At 44.3% G+C, this 19,220-nt stretch overlaps 1 long non-coding RNA gene across 1 annotated transcript; it reads left to right on the forward strand.

Annotated features, from left to right (window-relative positions):
* Positions 1–14: 14 nt before the first annotated feature.
* On the forward strand, positions 15–17,984 carry LOC310826373. Its single transcript, XR_014555801.1, has 3 exons — positions 15–69; positions 17,202–17,243; positions 17,933–17,984. It is a non-coding gene; the product is annotated as an uncharacterized lncRNA (long non-coding RNA).
* The last annotated feature ends 1,236 nt before the right edge of the window (positions 17,985–19,220 follow it).

Genomic DNA, 19,220 nt, shown 5'->3' on the forward strand with positions numbered 1-19,220 from the left:
GGAGGAAGGCGACAACAGCCTCAGTAAACCGTGCAATTGGAAAACATGCATCAAAACAGATTCTGAGATGTAAGCACGCTTAAGCAAATGTAGACACAGTGGTTTCCCCCCCACACACACACTCAGAATTGAGCCCCACTGATTTCACTGGGGTTTACTACCAAGTGCAATAGTTAACCCAGTTATAATAAACAAGTACCTCTGCATAGGATTGTGCCTGAGCTCGTAAACGTACTTGCCAGGATATGAGCCCAAGGAATTCAGAATGCCACCCTTTTACAGTGGTACCTCAGGTTAAGTACTTAATTTATTCCGGAGGTCCATTCTTAACCTGAAACTGTTCTTAACCTGAAGCACCACTTTAGCTAATGGGGCCTCCTTCTGCCGCTGCACCACCACTGCACGATTTCTATTCTCATACTGAAGCAAAGTTCTTAACCTGAAGCACTATTTCTGGGTTAGCGGAGTCTATAACCTGAAGCGTATGTAACTTGACGCATATGTAACCCAAGGTACCACTGTATTTCTTTTTTCTATATAAAAATGTAAGATGGAAGAAATGATAACTATAGTTTGGGATATATTGGATAAGGATATGCTTATTTTGCTTTTTTGGGGTAAATTTGTTTATTTAAAAAGCAAGGCACATAAGCAAACTTTTGGGATCCAACCCTTAAGAAACTGAGCCACTGCAATCCCAGCTATATCTACTCAGAGGTAAGGCCTATTGAATTCAACTGGGCTTACTCCCAAGTAAGTGGAGTTAGGGTTGCAGTCTTAGACTCTGGATAATATGGAAAGTGTAATGTCTAAACTGAAGAACCCAATCCTATCCCAGTGCTAAATCATATTCAACACTAGCCTTATGCTGTATTAAGAAAACATTGCAGCCATTGCTGTAGATGTTGGTGTTGAATTTAGGGACTTAGAAGTGCAAATCTTGTGCTCTACTACTGAGCTGCTCAAGAACAACTAACTTTAGTGTGTGTGTGTGTGTGTGTGTGTGTGTGTGTGTGTATTCTGCTCTTCATCTATGAGCAATCCCAGAGCAGGCACAATTTATGGAAGGGATGCTCAGTGCAGCTCCGTTGTGTCTTGTGAATTTATTATTATTACTCATCAATAAACCACCCCTTTCTGACACATGCATCCTATTCATCCCATTGAATGAAACACAGGTGCTGTAATCTAGCCCTACAGTTAGTCACTTCATCATTCATTTTATGCATATTTTCATGGTAGATATATTTCAAATGGTAAAAAAAGAAAGAAAAGTAATTAGGCATCAGCTTAGATTGTTCCAAGGATTTCTTCTTTAAGCCAGAGGCGTGTGATAAGATGGCTTGGCACACTCTTCTGTTTGCTCCGAAGCAAAACATATACTGTTCTAGTTGAAGGCATATACAGACTACAGTGTCCTCACTTGAGTGTCCTCATTTGAGCTACAACACTTAAGCCCAGCAGTGAATACTCAGGCTAGGCAAGGACTTATGTCAAAAGTGGGCAGCACCAGAAAAGCATTTCACCCCAGATTTGGGGCCTAAAGGGGCCTTTAATGAGTCTTCAAATGAGATCTGTGTGGATATAAAGGTAAGAGCAGGAATTTGCATACACGTCAATCTTGCTCCTTCCCTCTAATTCCAGAGTTTTCATATTGGCAATACAGTGCATGACTGAATGTGCTCACTGGCCACAAGTTGAATGTTTCACTTCCAACTTGAGGGACTTCAGTTCTGCAGTCCCTGCAATGGGCAACATCCCCAGCAACTCGCCACCAGGGGCAGTAGGGCCAAACAGAGTTGTAGTATTTGCTGGAGATAGTGGGGAGCCAGTGGGAGCAGATAGAGTCAGATCGCCTTAAGGCACCCTGAGTTTTGAACAGGGGCATTATTGCTCAGCTCTTTCCAATCCAAATCTAAGCTTGAGCATGTGTGACTGCCATTGCATATATCCATCCTTTATTACTCTGGTCTTTTCTTTTCCTCCCACCCTTTCATCTGTTACCTCCTGCTCTGTCAACATTTGGATTGCAGGCTTCTAGGGAAAGAGTATTGTTTTGTTGCTTATATTATCCCCCATAAAGCAGCATGTACATTGACAGTACATTGATGTCCATCTCCCTGTTCCCTTCTTTGTGTTAGCTTGTGTCCTGAAGGGCAGAGAATTGTCCTCTTATACCGGTCAAATTGATGGTGCTATGTAAATGATTACAGTAATAAATGGTAACAGTGCTGTGGAAATGGTAAATGACAAGCTAAAACTGCATCCAAAAGTAAATGTAAACAATGGGTTGTTATTTATTTGTTGTTATTGTTGTGAAGGCATTTCTGCTTCAGAACCCAGTAGCTTGGCTTGTTTTCCATGCAAGATATGTCTTGTAAGCTAAAAACAATGTCCATGAATCAAGCAAAGAGTTTGCAGAATGATTTGTTTCAGACAGGAAAATCTGTCAACACAGGTAAATAGAATTATCTGGCTCAAACCTGGAGATGGAGAAAAGGGCCTTCTGAATGCACTTTCAAGGATAATTAAGTGGCAGCGCTGGATGTTGTTATCCTTTCCAGCACACTGGAGCTCCGTTCCAGGATGATGATGTGAAGCTCCGAACTTTATGTGGCGTCTGCCATGCATCACTGAAAGACAAAGCATGGCTTCCAGTTAATGGTTGCTCATTTCCCAAGAGGCTGTCAAAACATGTAAAGTGCCAGGAGGAGATATCGTTTTAATATGAGAAACCTCATTTCTAAGTGGTACTTTTATACATTAAAAAGGCATGCTTCGGAACAGTTCTTTTCGCATGAGTAGCGTAATGCATGGAACGAATATTCAGGGCTCGCAACTACTAAGGGCCCACATCCCAGCAGGCAGAGGGGCCACTGACAAGAGCCCCCGGGACCTGCTCTTACTCTTCACCATTGCAGCCTGCTTTTGCTTGATCACCCATGTGGAGAGTTGTGGAGAGAAGGAGATGCCAGTCTGCTTGTTGGCTTTGTGCCTGGCAAGCAAATAGGTGGTAGCAGTGATGGGAAAGATGAAGCAATTGGTGGTAGAACCATAGAATCCTGGAGTTGGAAGGAACTACAAGGGTCATCCAGTCTGAACCCCTGCAATGCAGGAATCTTCAGTCCAACATGGGACTTGAACCCACAACACTGAGATTAAGAGTCTCATGCTCTACTGACTGAGCTACAGAAATGGAGTTAGACTCACTGAGAGAAGCGTCTTGCCCAAAAGCTTTTCCAAAGCAAGAGCTCATGCAGCAAGGCCTCTTTAAAATATGGCCCCGTCTGCACTATACATATAAAGCAGAATCATATCACTTTAAATATGGATGGCTTAACCCAAAGAATCCTGGAAACTGTAGTTGGTTAAATATGCTGAGTGTGTTGTCAGAAAACCCCTATTCTCCTTAGAAAACTACAGTTTCCAGAGTTCCCTGGGGAGAGGGGCTGATTGTTTAACCACTCTGGAAACTGTGGCTCTGTGAGGAAGCCTCCTAACAACTCCCTACATCCTTAAACTAATTCCGAGGATTCTTTGCCTTGTCTGCTCTAAAAGGATAGTGCAGACATGGCCTCTATATCCGTGGATGAACACTCCTTGGAATCACTCACTTTATTCTGAGTTAAGCAAGATCACCCATAAAGCAGGCCTGCCAAGAAGAAGAAGAAGAGTTTGGATTTGATATCCCGCTTTATCACTACCCGAAGGAGTCTCAAAGCGGCTAACAATCTCCTTTCCCTTCCTCCCCCACAACAAACACTCTGTGAAGTGAGTGGGGCTGAGAGACTTCAGAGAAGTGTGACTAGCCCAAAGTCACCCATCAGCTGCATGTGGAGGAGCGGAAACACGAACCCGGTTCACCAGATTACGAGTCTACCGCTCTTAACCACTACACCACACTGCCAAGGGTCTGGAATTGTGAACTGTCCTCATGCCACAGGCAGATGTACAGTATCAAAATGTTCAATGAGGGACTCCTTCGTTCTGTAGAGGAAAACACCGTTTGTCTGTGCTGAGGAGTTCAGAATCTTGTGAGCCTTTTATTCTATTGAAATGTCTCCTCTGCCCCACCCCAGTCACTGCTTAAGTCCCAGGAGAGGTTAATGCGCACAGCGGCCATTGCTTGCAAGGAGTGGGAAAACGCCATGTGCAGCCGCAGCTTCTTTTCAATGCACTTGAGGCTTTTAAAACACTCTGTAAATGTCAGGGTTCCTCGTAAGAATGCTGGCACCTTCCTCTTGAGAATGGATGGTGCCTCACTGGCTACATAAGCAATTGTCCTCCCGCCCAGAAAATAAATAAAGGGAAAGATAATACTGTATATACAGGCTCAGATTCAGCTAAAGTTCAGTTGCCCATGCGCTACGGCTTGAAAGCACATGGCTTCTCCCAAAGCATCCTAAGGACTGTGGTTTGCTAAGAGTGCTGGGAATTGTAGCTCTATGAGGAGTAAACTACAATTCTATGGAGTCTTTGAGAAAAGAATACGGTGTGTGTCTTAATTTACAGTGGAATCCTAGGCATGTTTGTGCTGAGCAACGCTAAGCATGCAGACAGTAAATTCAGATGAGGAAGAAATTGTCAATATCATGTATCTCAACAAGGCATTTTCGGCATTACATTTCAGCAGCTGTATTAGACAGTGCCTTCCTACAAATACGTTGTGGAGTCTGGCACCCCTGGGGGGGGGGAATTCTGAATCAGTCTCAGGTTTAATCTAATTTTCTTTGTAGGTTGCTGCCACTGAATAAGTTGGTCCTTTTCTATATAAGAAGTTCCATAGCTCTTCCAATATACATTTTTTATCTGCATAAACTGAAAGCTAGTTTCCACACAAGCACAGAGAGAGAGAGAGCACCGCCTCTCTGCTTTTAGAAATCAGCATGGCAAAGACTTGCTTTTATTCAAATGGAGATGATGAAGGCATCTGAGCAGTCAAAGAAAGGAAAGGAAAGTGGGGGGGGGGCTATGCTGGGGATCTGTTAATTAATTATTGTGGAGATGGGCAACAGAAATGTGTCAGCATAAACAACATATGTGTTCCGTCCCCCTATTCCTCCCAGGAACATTTTGAGTTTCCCCTCTTCCTGTCACTAGGCTTCTATAAGCTTCCAAAATATCCTCTAAAATAAAAAAAAGGTTCCCACACACAGAAATACAACTTGAAGTTTTGTCATTGCTCCATGTAAAGTTGATAGCAATGGCAGCAACTCAGTTTGCCTGTTCCTGCAACAAACTAAAGGCAGTCAGCAAAGCTATGCTTCGGGAATTGGTTACACCGGACCTAAAATGCATATCATAAGGACAAAGGGTTGTCAAGAACAGGGACCTGCACTGTATGAGCTGAGATGACACATGATATCATGAGTAGCTCTTTACAAGTCTGCTGAGTAAGAAACGCCTGCCCCTTTTCAGACCCTCAGCACTTAACAAAAGATTTGCAGGAGCAGGCATATGGGGTAACAAAAAATTGTGCAGGCCAGAAATTTTTGTGGGCTTCTTTGAATGCTCTGATCACATATGTCCAAAGGTGTAACTAGAGATGGGTAAGCTTCAATGAGTTCAATCTGGAATGGGCTCACCCAAAATGAGCTTGATATGAACAAGTCTGAATTAGCAAAAAAAAATGGAAAAAATAAGAGATACACATGAAGGAAATTTGACAGAACAAATTAATAGAATAGAATTAATAACCATGACCACAAAACTAAGGAATAAGGATTAGTTAAAGAAGAGGAGAGGAGAGGTGTTTTGGAGATTATCTTAGAGGGTACAATGTGCAATTTAACCTAAATAGGAGGGACACAGGATGAGCTGTGGTCTAAACCACTGAGCCTCTTGGGCTTGCTGATCGGAAGATTGGCAGTTTGAATCCCCACAATGGGGTGAGCTCCCATTACTCTGCCCATCTCCTGCCAACCTAGCAGTTCAAAAGCATGCCAGTGCAAGTAGATAAATAGGTACCACTGTGGTGGGAAGGTAAATGAAGTTTCTGTCTGCTCTGGCACTTGTCACGGTCATCCGTGCACCAGTAGTGGTTTAGTCATGCTGGCCACATGAGCCGGAAAGCTGTCCATGGACAAACGCCGGCTCCCTCAGCCTGAAAGCGAGATGAGCACCACAACCCCATAGTCGCCTTTGACTGGACTTAACCGTCCAGGAGTCCTTTACATTTACCTTTACAGTGGTGCCCTGCAAGACGAACGCCTCGCAAGACGGAAAACCCGCTAGACGAAAGGGTTTTCCGTTCTGGAGGCGCTTCGCAAAACAAATTCCCCTATGGGGTTGCTTCGCAAGACGAAAAAATCTTGCGTCCCCCCACGTTTTCCCCCCGCTTTTTTCGCCCTTTTCCTAAGCCGCTAAGCCGCTTATCAGCTGTTCTGCTGATAAGCCGCTTAACAGCTGATCGCTGAAAGCCGCTAGACCGCTGTAGCGCTAATCCGCTAAGCTGTCAATGGGCTTGCTTCGCAAGACGAAAAAACCGCTATACGAAGAGAATCGCGGAACGGATTCTTTTCGTCTAGCGAGGCACCACTGTACCTAACATATGAGCAGCAGATAACATCAAAAAAGGAAGACTTGAAATGATAATGGGTGAAATATCAGGATATGCAGATCAAGATTTCCCTCGAATGCCACAGAGAGCTGGATTGGGAAGTCTTAGGAAAATAGATGAGTGGTGGATACTGTACGATGTGTGTATAAAAGCTGTTAAAATTTCACAAATAAAAGTGTTGTGTTTTTTTTAATGGATTAGCTTGGTTTCAACTGAGGCCCCTTCTGAGCTCTATGTTTCATGGGGCATCTGAGGATATACCTGTAATCAGGAACATGGCAATGCCTCAAATCCTTCAGTGTCCCTATTTTCCAGGGCCAGTCCTGGATTTAGAGACGCCATCCCAGCTTCTGAGTTGATCCTGAAACGTCCCGCTTTTCCTTAAGACATCCCTATTTTCAATGGCGAAATGTTGGAGGGTATAATGCCTTGTTATGAACCAAGAAGCCCTGGAAGGATACAGGGCACTGATACAGGTTTACGTTGCCACCAGCTGGGGAGCTGGTCCATGCTGCCATCTCTGAGCATGATGCAGGTGATCAGAGGAATGTTAAACTGGAGACTGGCAGACAAGGGCCATCTGACCCGAATCTCACAGCCCCAGGGTCTCCTAGGGTCCTTCCTCTTACCCCAAGGAATCCAGTGCCTTTCATACCTCCTTCACCATCCAATAGTAGAGGAAGCACACGAAGCAGGAGTCAATGGAAATCAGGAGAGAAAGCTGTCCCGACTCCAGTTGTTCAAAAGGATGGATTGGAGACAGAGGCTGATAAGTTTACCTCCAGCCTTTGAGCAGTTCTGCTCACTAGGAGCTATCCTTAATCGTACGACAAGAGACCTGCCTTCCTTGTTTTCTCTGTGAAAACAAAACATTTGGTGGCGTATAGTGTGGTGCAGTGGGTAGAGGGTTACACGAGGACCTGGGAGAGCGGGCATTCAAATCCCCACTCAGGCATGAAGGTCACTGGGTGACCTTGGGCCAGTCACTATCCCTTGGCCTAACTTACCTCACAGAGTTATTTCGAGGTTAGGTTAAAATGTGTGGGAGAAGAACCATATGCCACCCCCTTCAGCTTCGTGGAGGAAAGGTGAGGTGTAAAATATATACCTATATGGAAAGAACAGTAACAATAACAATAAATAAATAGCAGAAAATGTTGACCAGGTTTTTAAGTTCACCTTTTTTTTTTTATCGCCACGGTGTCACATTGAGCTGAACCTGTGTATCAATCTTTGTGAGCTTTGCACAGTGCACTAATTATGTTACTCTTAAAATCTTCTGACCTGCTAGCTATGAGCCAGAAATAGAGAGGAAATCAGGATAACTGTGGCAGTCATTCATGTTGCCAGCATTTTCTGGCTTTCTATTATGACGGTGTGTATCTAGGGGTATAGAGACATATACTTTGGCCTTCAAAGAGGTCACATAAAAACCTCCTTTCAGCCCACAGGGAAGGTGAAAATGTAGCATGCATACAAAGGGGAACTGTGTTTCAGCTGCCAGGACTGGAACTAATGACAGTCAAACAAAAGTTCATAGCTCAGTTCAATCAACGAGCTTGACAGGCAATGGTTCCTCTCAGTTCATTTGCGTTGGCAAAATGCAGGCAGCTCCTTAGAAAGATTGTCTTCTATGGGCTTCAATGAGCAGCTAAAAGTTGTGTCATGTAATTCTCCACCTCCCATTTTATCCTCACAACAACCCTGTGAGGTAGAGAGAAAGTGACTGTGCAAGGTCACCCAGTGAGCTTCTTGGCAGACTGGAGATTTTAATGTAGGTCTCCCCATTCCTACATCTGAACCATTACACCCTGCTGAACCATTACACCCTGCTGGATTAGGCAGGACTGGAATGCAGTTTTTGGATTGAGCGGGGAATGTTCAGTTGTTATTACAGACAATTCGCTTCAGAAGCAGTGACAGCGGGTGCCCATTGGGACCGGTAGGGTGGAGGGCAGGGAGACTGACAGTAGGTGGCGCCAGAACCAAAGACAGGCAGCGCTAACAACAGCTATGTACACACTTCTGTATCCACTGTGTTCCTGCTGCTGGTTCGAGAAGCTGTGTACACATGGCATTAGCCACAACGTATATCTATCTGTATCTACGCTGATGTTTCTTATGAAATGCTGCAATTTGGTGATGGACTCCCCTTCATTGGAGGTTTTGAAACAGAGGCTGGATGGCCATCTGTCAAGGACTCTTTAGCTGTGATTCCCGCATTGCAAGGGGTTGGACTAGATGACCCTTGGTATCCCTTCCAACCCCAGAATTCTGTGATGTATTTTCCCCAAAACCACCTTCAATCCAAATTCAGAAAAAGAATGGCCTAGCTTTGTTTTAAGCCAGTAACATGCACACAGCCTAATTCCAATTTTGTCCCCGTCCTCCTTCCTGCTGAGTTCCACATGGACAAAACTGGGGCTAAAGAGGAGGAAACTAACCAGCTGGTGACTTTGAGGTTGTGCCCCATTTGCATTTATCTTCTCCCCCCCCCCCCCCCGCATTCCATGCATTACTGCTTCCACACTACAGATGTCCTGGAGCAAAAATGTAAACAAAACCCAGTTTGCCAACCATGTGCAGTTTTGCATTTTAAACTCACTGCATTTTAGCCAGAGCAATAAAGTGGCAATTTGCTTTTGCTATCCTGATGCTGAATATGTTTCCTTGGGCACATAAGCACCATCCATAGAAATGGATAATACATTTGTAATGTGCAAATAATAAAACGAGCATCAGTAACCATGTTCATGCCCAGTCAGCCACACGCTGACTATAAAACATTTTTTTAAAATAAGGAAGGAAGGATGCCGTGGTGACTTGAATCAGCGCTGGTGGGCTTATGCTGGCCAAGGTGCTGATGCAGAGCCTGTTAGCTCCTTCCACTGTCATCTATTGCAGGAGGCAGACATTATATACTAGAATCTTAGAATTCTAGTAGAGTTGTAGAGTTGGAAGAGACCACAGGGTCATTTCGACCAACCCCTGCAATGAAGGAATCTTTTGCCCCATGTAGGGCTCAAACCCACAACCCTGAGATCAAGAGTCTCATGCTCTACCAACTGAGCTATTCCAGGCCCTTTAAGTAGTAGTACAGAAATTGTAAGAAAAAGTTGCTCCAGACTTTCCTGGCTTATTACCCTGCAAAGATTTCCTATATTTTTTTGTTGAGATCCTACACAAAGGATTGTCCAAAGCAATTAAAATAAAATAAAGATGTTAACATCTGAGTTACACAGACACATGCAATATGTCTCTGAATACTAGTTGCTGGGGAAAGAGGCAGGAGTTGTGGGCTTCTCATAGGCATCTGAATGGCTGCTGTGTGAACAAGGCTGCTGCCCTAGATATGTCTTTGGTCTGATCCTGCAGGCCTCTTCTTAACGCACATTTTTAACTAACGTAACGTCAGCATGTAATCTTGGAAGCAAAAGTCTACACCTCTGCAAGAAAATATGATACGAATGTGTTCAGGAGCTACCAATTCCAGAATGGTAGCCGTTAGATTTCTAAAAGCTGGTCAGGGGAGGGAGAAAGGTGGTTGAAATGGCAGCTGTTTCAACCGGCTATAATCTACTGCAATTGCTTTTATTCTGCTGCCACCTGGTGGAAATAACATTAATTTTTCTTTGAGCAATAGCACATGCAACTGATACTTGGAATCCAGGCATTCTGGGTCACATAGGTCACAACCGTTCTCCTGACACTGGTCTTAGGTCTTCCAGTGCTCTTAAGGCTGATCTCTCCCATATAGCAGTTTATAACCATTGCACTTTATGATGTTGATGATGATGATTTATTAAATTTGCATACCGCCCTACAACCGTAGATCTCAGTGTGGTTGACAACATAAAATTGTAATATAAAAAAATACGTAATAAAAATAAGTACAAAACAAAAATCCTTCCTCCCACAATACATTTAAAAGGGCATCAGATGTCAGTCAGCCAAAGGTTTGGTTGAAAAGGAACATTATCGCCTAGTGCCTAAAGGTGCTTTAGAGGTGGCCCAGGGGCTCCTAAATTTTCATGGTGGGTCCTGGTCTCCATACCACCCTTTCTTAAAACCCTCCCCCCTTCAAAAAACCCACTTTGCTTATATGGAAGGGGATCCAGTGGCCCGCCAGATGTTGTTGGGCTCCAACTCCCCAAATCCCTGACCATTAGCCAGGCTGGCTGAGGCTGAAGGTGTTGTTGTAGTTCAACAACGTCTGGATATTCCCCACTACTGGCTTACAAGGTAGCTAGTAGAACTCAACAGGAAGTAGGAGAGAGGAGAAACCAGAACTGGCGGGCTCTGCCTGCTAATGTCTATGGCGCCATCTACAGTTGGGCTCCCCACTTTCCACCCTACCAGTCCCTATACACACCAGCTGCCAGTGGCGTAGCGTGGGTTGTCAGCACCCGGGGCAAGGCAAGTAATTTGCGCCCCCTAACCCGTGGATTTGCGCCCCCTAACCCTAACCCCCAGATGTTGCACCCGGTGCGGCCGGCCCCCCTGCACCCCCCACGCTACGCCACTGCCAGCTGCCACTGCTTTTAAGCAGCACCTTAGTTGAGAAAAAGCCTCTTATTGGCAACAGCAGGCCTGGCCAACTTTGCTTCTGGTTACCTCACAAATGACTTCTCTGTAATCTGTCTGTGATGGGCTGGTTGGATGCAGAAGTATGGTGGGAGGAACCAGCTGAGGAATCACCAAGGGAAGAAGGTGCAGAGCCTGGGGAATGGTGGTGGGACAATGATGAGTGGTCACAGGGAGAAGATGGGGAAGAGGAGGTGTCAACTGAAGAGGTAGCAGGGCTTAGTGAGCTGGGAGAGTGTGTGGCAGAAAGAAGCCCAGAATTAGAGGCAGAAGCTGAAACAGGAGGGAGGCTAAGAGGCAGAGATGAGTCAGGCTGGTGAAGAGTCCTGGGCATCTCCCCCACCTGCTATGACAAGCTCCCCACTCCAGACTGCCAGAACCAGAAGAGGCATGAAACAAAAGGAGCAAAGAGAGGCACACAGGTACAGTCTCTGAATGCTTGGGGAAAGCCCTCAAGAGGAGGATACATAGATGGCTTGGGGGTACCTTTAGTCTTGGCAACTGATTTCATAGAGTAAGACCTACAGGGAATGAACTGCTGTGCTCCATTAGGCCCGCACCCACTCAAGTTTGTGAAGATCATCTTTTTGCTAATAAAAAGTTAACTCCAACTTTTTAACTGTGTGATTTACTGGCCGGTTTGCTCTCTGACACTCTAGGTTGTGGTGGTGGTGGTGGTGGTGGTGGAGAGAATCACTTAATCTCACATCATTTTATAATTTTCAGTGTGATAGTTCAGGTCTTGGTCCATTTAAAATTGTTGTGTAGATAAAAATGGGTGGTGGTGGTGGGGACTTGTATGCTATCCTGTACTTCTAGAAATGGGTGGGACAGCAATGTGACTAATAACGGCACTGAAAAGTATGATGTGTCGTTGGGGATATGCAACATTGGGTGCTGCAGTCTTCAAGCAACGGGTGAGAATGTGCGAACGGGGCCTTTTTCTCTACAGCCTTTTAGATGGAAGGGGCCTCTAAGAGTAATTACCAGACTCCCTCGAGGTCTCATGCAATGCCGTCGGTGGTCCCCTGCATTGTCCGAGCACCGCTTGTCTCGCTGATACGGCTTCCCTTAATGTTCCTCCTCAGCGATGGCTTCTGCACTGTTGCTTCGGATAGAGCTGCCTTTTGTTTGCAATTTCACCAGCTGAGAGAGTCTTTTAAGAACAAAGGGAGCGAGCAAGCTGCAGAGGCCGCTGGAAAGATCTAATCTGTGGCTAAGACCACCCCTTGACTGACAGCGTGCACCACCATCAGCTGTGTGCCCCATGAACACTTTCTCATTTCAGTCAGCTGTCTTTGCCTTCTCCCTCATTAGCGCTGATGAAAAGCGACAGGCTGCAGCAGACGCAGAGCATTCCTCAGCATACCATCTGCAGCTCTGGCCGAAGGCTTCCAATGGGGTTTCTCATAATTTATTAGTTCTGTCAGTCTCTGCCTCTCACACACCCATACAAAGATGGCTGCCATCATGACAGAAACCAAGATTTGTAACGGCACAACTCCTGCAAAGAGTTTCAGAGCAGTGCCTTGACGCTGAAGTATTCCATAAATTGCTGTGCTCAACTATAGCTTTCTCATTCTTAATGCCAAATGAAATTATTTTCCCTTTGCTGCAATCCAGGGAGGAGAACGGTAGGAAATGTTACAGGCTCCCAGAAGCAATATTTATGGTACCAAATACAAAATGGAGGCCAGCAACCTATATCAATTTCACAAGAAACATTTCATGCTTTTATTGAAAGATTGACATTTCAGGTTTTCCTCTTTTCAAATCCACTTTCTCACATAACAAACAAACAAACAAACAAACAAACAAACAAACAAACAAACAAACCACTTTCTCACTACCCACTAACAATATGAAAACTTTTGAAAATCAAAGGGATGACTGCTTCCCTGAATGATGGGAGGTTGCATATCCCAATTTTCCCCACCTCAGAACTACTCCTCCGTGCCCTTGCCCCTTCCTACACTCCCCATCTGCATCCATCCTAGATTTGTTCTGTCTCATTTCTTTTTCTGTGTTGCTCATATCTGTTGCCAAGAAGAGAGCACTTGAAGCACTTCATGGCTTTACGGGCTTTTACTGTTTCCCTTCATGTGTTGGCGTGTTGCTGGTTTCCGCCACTTGTTTCGCCTAGCTCTGTAACTCTGTAGATCTGTTATTATAATTTTATTTTTTAGCGTAGATGTGAACAACTGTAAATATAGGTACTGGGTTCCTGCATTCCACTGTGTTCCGCAGCCTCTTTTTCCCAGCTGCTGGTATGGATGCCATACATAGGAGCCAACTCCTAGGGGCTGTGGGCACTTCAGCCCCCATAATAAAAATATTTGAGGGGGCTGGGCCCCCACAAAGTTGAAGGGCATTCCTATTCAAATGGTGTCTGTGCACTGCGTCATGTGATCAATTATGCAGGGCGGGGCTTACCTGGGCCCCCACAGTATTTTATTTAAGTGGGCATCCCTACTGCCGTAGATAGCTTTTCACTACCTATGCCATGCAATAACTACCAGCACTTGCCATGATGACCCCTCCCTCTCTCCCTCCCTCCCAGTGCCTGTAAAGAAAGGAAAAAGCCTGTGCAGAACCAAAATGTATTCTGGTTTTCTGGAAATGCCACACTGGAGTATTGTTGAGGGAAGGATTGAAGGAAATATATTGCCTGCTCTGTCTTCCTCTCTTCCACTAATGCACATGCGCCGGCAAATATGCAAGGGAGGGTAGATTCAGGGGCCATCTATGGGTGGACCTTGGGAGGGCTAAGCAAAATGCAGCACACGAAACAAAATGCACTATATAAAACAAAGGAAATGTGGGCCTGTTTAATTGATAAACACAGAGTTATGTGAATCATTAACGAATCAGATAGGCATGGGAGTACAGAGGTTTGGGAAATGGATTTTCCATTGTGGTGTGCGTGAGCCATAGAATGCTCTCAGTAAGTCTGTGAGATACGCAGAATGTTTCCGTCTTCTTCACTGGAGTCTATTAGTAGTGTTCAGTAGAGGAAGTAAAACACTAGATATAAGAAAATAGAGACAGGTTCTCAAAGTGCCCAGTGAAGGTTTACTGTAGTTAATTTCACAGTGCATTTGTGCATTTGTGACTCCTCCGCTTGCAAGAAGCCACAAGACATATAAGTAAGGTATAAAGGTAAAGGGTAAAGGGACCCCTGACCATTAGGTCCAGTCGTGGCCGACTCTGGGGTTGCGGCACTCATCTCGCTTTATTGGCCGAGGGAGCCTGCGTACAGCTTCCGGGTCATGTGGCCAGCATGACTAAGCTGCTTCTGGCAAACCAGAGCAGTGCACGGAAACACCATTTACCTTCCCACCTGAGCAGTACCTATTTATCTACTTGCACTTTGACATGCTTTCGAACTGCTAGGTTGGCAGGAGCAGGGACCGAGCAACGGGAGCTCACCCCGTCGCGGGGATTCGAACCACAACCTTCTGATCGGCAAGTCCTAGGCTCTGTGGTTTAACCCACAGCGCCACCCACGTCCCATAAGTAAGGTATACATTTCCATAATATACACAAGCAGTTTGGGACTATTTGTACATAACACATAATAAGCAAGGCACTAACAGAAGCTAGCGCAATGAGTTCTGCTAGTGACTCCCACCCTGTACTCTCCCCCAATCTGTTTGGGTGAGTCAGGAAAACCCCAGGACAACACAGAGGGGGGAGATTGTTCTGTCTGGAAGCAGAAATGCTGGCACTGATGGAACGATCTCCTTAGCGTGACATTGAATTCCACCCCAAGAGTCTAATATGTTCTCAACTATCGAAGAATGGCAGATGAAGATGATGGACTATATGGAACATGCCGAACTGACTGGGAGACTCCGAGACCAGAGAGAAGAGATGGTGGAAGATGATTGGAAGACGTTTAAGGAATATTTGAAAAAATATGTTAATATTTAAATCTTAGAATAGCTTTGGAAGTGGATATAGGCTGTAGGGTTAGAAGTAGAAGATAGTGTATTTTAAAATAGTATTATTTGTAAGTGATAAAATGTGAAGTTATTTTAAGTGTATTTTTTTAAAAAAAGATGGTTAGAAACTATGGTATATGTAAACTGCTAAAGATGAAGTAAAATGAAAATCAGATAGGTGGGACTTGGGGAAACCCACTTAACAATGTTTAGAAAAATAAGGATATGACAAGAATTTGTTTGTATTGTTTGTTTTTCTGTTTGTGTTCTTTATTTGTGTTATAAAATGAATAAAAAATGGGGGGGGGAGAGTCTAATATGTTCTGATGCATATATTAAGGGACATATTCCACTAAGCTTTACTCAGAGTCAGCCCATTGAAATGAATGGACCTAACTTGTGTTCATTAATTTCAGTGGGTTTGCTATGACTATTGCTTCATTGAATACCACCCATAATCTGGGAAATGCATGTCGGGTTGCGTTGCAGAAATCTAATTCCGCAAACATTCCTAGTGAGACCTTAAAAAAATATATATATCCACACAGGAGCATATTTTTGTGCTCTGGTATTTGCAGGCAGTGGGGAAGAAGCAAGTCTCATGGGAATGAAAGGGTGGGTCCCCCCTCCCCCATCCCCCATCCTGGTGATGGATAAAGAATGTTTGGCTTTGTCTTGATCATAGCACAGGAAAGGGAAATGTCTGAATTCTAGCCTTTCTGAAAGCTGTTCTGGACCCCTGGTTGACAGAGGATAACAGGAAAGAAGCCACATTGACCCCCCCAGTTGCTGCAGGACCCTGTGAGTTGCCAAACAGGAACATAGATACAAGAAAAACAAACAAATTATGCTTAATGTGAGTTACTAGGTTTTCTGTGTGCTTAATTTGAGTTCTTCTCTTTCCTTCTTTGTAGTGCAACTCAGGAACTGCTAGGAATCACAATCATACAAATCTTCCAATCTCTCAAATGTTATAATGGATCTTTGCAGCTCCCCTGGCCCTCATTGCACTAACCTCCTATCCTGCTTTCTCTCCACTTGTGGCATGGTGGAAAAGCATCATCAGAGGCCACATGGTGCTCCTTCCAGTGCATTTGCACCTTGCTGACCTCCATGCACCCCTCCCAGTAAACAACAGCCACCCACCTGCTAGGATGTCAGCATAGCAGTTCTGCCTTACCTGGGAAGCCACTTCTGTTTATATCCAAACATTTTGACAAAGTGACACAAAGGAAGAGAGAACATCCAGCTTCCTCTCTGCTACTGCTGCTCTGTGTTCCAGTGACATGTCTCTGCAGCCTTGCACCAGGGTAACATTCCCACTAATAGCAGGCTCAGGTTGTATAGGCTGAGAAGAATGGAACCCCAACAGGACCACTGAAAAACAAGAGGAAGGTATCAGCATGTTCAGGGAAGTCACACCCCACCCCCGAAAAACCATTTCAAATAAACTTAAGAGAACAACCCTAGAATAAAAATAAACGCATAGTCCCTTAAAGAATGAGCATGCTCAGTAGCCACAGAATGTCAAGTGTCAATCAAGGAGAAGAATGGAGAACCCAGAAAGGGGTGCAAAAATTGAATGGGCTGCTAGAGAAGGGCACGATGGCTGGATGGCTGGTTACTTTATGCTAGGAGGAGAGACTACACTGCACCATTTAGCTGCAGGTCCCCTCTTGGAATCTTGGATCTGCATTGGAATTGTTATGGACACCAGTTTGTATCCGAGGATCCCAGAAGCTGCACCAGAACCAGCAGCGACTTCTGCAAGCTGGCACACATGGGGGGGGGCACATGTGCACCTCCGTACAGTAATGAAGCCTTCTTGAGTGGATCCAGCTGCCCATAAATCACATACAGGCCACAAAAGTCAAAGTGCATGGATAGACCTGTTGAAATAAAGGTCAAAACGAAACAATGGCCCACAAGATGACTTGGCTGTACAGTATAGGCTTTCAGTATACACAGTCAACTGTAATGTATACATTGTAAATCCTGGAGAAACGATCGACTTCCCCTGCACATAATAGATCTGATGAGTGTGCAGGAAATCTCTCTGCCTTGTCCTTTCCTATGTTATAATTTTTAGAATTTTAATCTTTTTTCTTTTTTAGCAGAACATTCTCAAAAAGAACAATACACGTCCACAGTGACAGGTTGGAGGTTTATTTGTTTGGTGCTTGTGATTAATGTTTTCCAATGAGATAAAAGTCTATTCAGAGAGGTTGTGATTGAACAAATCTAGTTAGTGGCACGGGAAGATTTAAATGAATAGCATTGGTCAGTCTTGTACACAAACGAAATCTTCTGCGCTCTATGCAAAGGAACAAGAAGAATTTGCACATGGGACACATGGGAAAGAAAATATTCTAGTTTAACCACATGCAATTTAAGAAGATTCATTTCCTGGTAACTAATTAGGAACATGCACAGCTGCATCATATTAATTCAGACTATTTCTCTGTCTAGATCAGTATTGTCTATCCTCCAGGCCTCTCCCTGGTCCTCAGAACTCTTCCCAACCCATATCCAGGTCATACCCCACCCCCGGCCCTGCTTCTCTCTCTCTCTCTCTCTCTCTCTCACACACACACACGTGTTTTTGCATGGCTGGAGCATGTCCTTGATTGTTTACATGGAGGTTAGAAAGGGACGTGAAAGTATGTGTAGAAACTAGCCTACTGTACCCCTCCCATCCATCAGTATTCCATGGAAACTGAGCATGCTCAGACTACACTGTGCTGGGTTTTTAGGAGGCGGAACCTCTTCTTAGGATTTCTTTCTATATATACAGTATATGGAAAGATCTGATCTGATCCCCCCCTCTTGTTTCCCTCTGTACTAGATTATAATATGTAATACACACACGTGGCCAGTAGAGGGAACCTGATCCGTAGTATAAACTGAAATTAGAGAACCTGAAAGGGCCAATTGTGCCTGGAGGGGCAAGGAATAATTTCAACTTCTGTTTTCTCCCGAGGATATCCCAGGGCATACCGGAAACAACTGGTTCAGTCCATATCTGACCTTTGGCGGTATTCCTGATTAGAGCACCTCTGGTTTTGCCCTGGAAAAGTCAGTAGTACAGTAGGTCTGCAACTTATTGTGGGGGTTACGTTCCAGGGAATCACGCCTAAAGCCAAAATCGCATCTAGTCAAGACTATATGTGATTTTAAAACTATATGTGATTTTAAATGGCGGGTGAAATTATCATAGTCATTTTCCCCAGAACCTCGACCCTTTCCCACTCGCTTCTATTATTATTTTTTAAACCCCTTAGCTTTCCCATAAATAAGCCATTCACCATTTTGCCTCCCTCTGATTCCTAAAAAAAAAAAAGAAGAAGTTATCATGGTTATAACAGCAACATGCCATATTTTCAAATACTATTCTGAAACTGGGACTTGGCGTTGTAAGATGCCATTGGAATTCTTTTTTTATATAGAAATCTTCCTTTGATACTACTGACATCAATTGGGAGAGGACACTCCTTCAGATCCAAGCCCATTCCTCCTCTAGAACAGATTGACCAATTTAATTTCCCAATTTCTCTAGAAAATGAAAGTTTTCTTCTGGATTTGTTCAGCCAAGGCAACAGAGCACTTCCATCCACTTTAATTGTGCAAACGTTATGTCTGGCATGCAAATGAATCCCTCCTGCAAAATACAGACAGTCTGGAGGCAGCCTCAAATGTTTGTTTGCACTGTGAGGCATGCAGGTAATTAGGACTGCTTTACAAAAACAAGTGTCGTCCATCCTAGCCTTCTTAAAAGAATCGATAAGATATCACAACATGAAGTAAGCACTTGCTACAGCTAACTGGAAACTTAGAGATGCTATTTTGCCCACCTCTGATAAGCTTTTTATTGAGCTCTGTTACACTCACATCTTTGCAAAAAAATAAAATAAAACCAAGATCTGTCTCACTTCATTTAAGAAAGGTTAGTGGGTGACACACTGACTCATGGCCAGAACTTTATCTTCTGTCACCAGTGCTCAGTGTCCTTGGAAATCTGCTGTCAACAACTCCAGAAATTGGGGAGGGGGCCCAGGGAGGAGAATTTGCACAGTAAAGTCTGGCAGGATGCCAGTTAGGAAGTGTTAAACGAGTTTGCTGTAAGCACTTTCTGC

Source organism: Podarcis gaigeae (genome assembly GCF_964106915.1).
Source record: "Podarcis gaigeae genome assembly, chromosome: 10".
Taxonomy (NCBI): Eukaryota; Metazoa; Chordata; class Lepidosauria; order Squamata; family Lacertidae; genus Podarcis; species Podarcis gaigeae.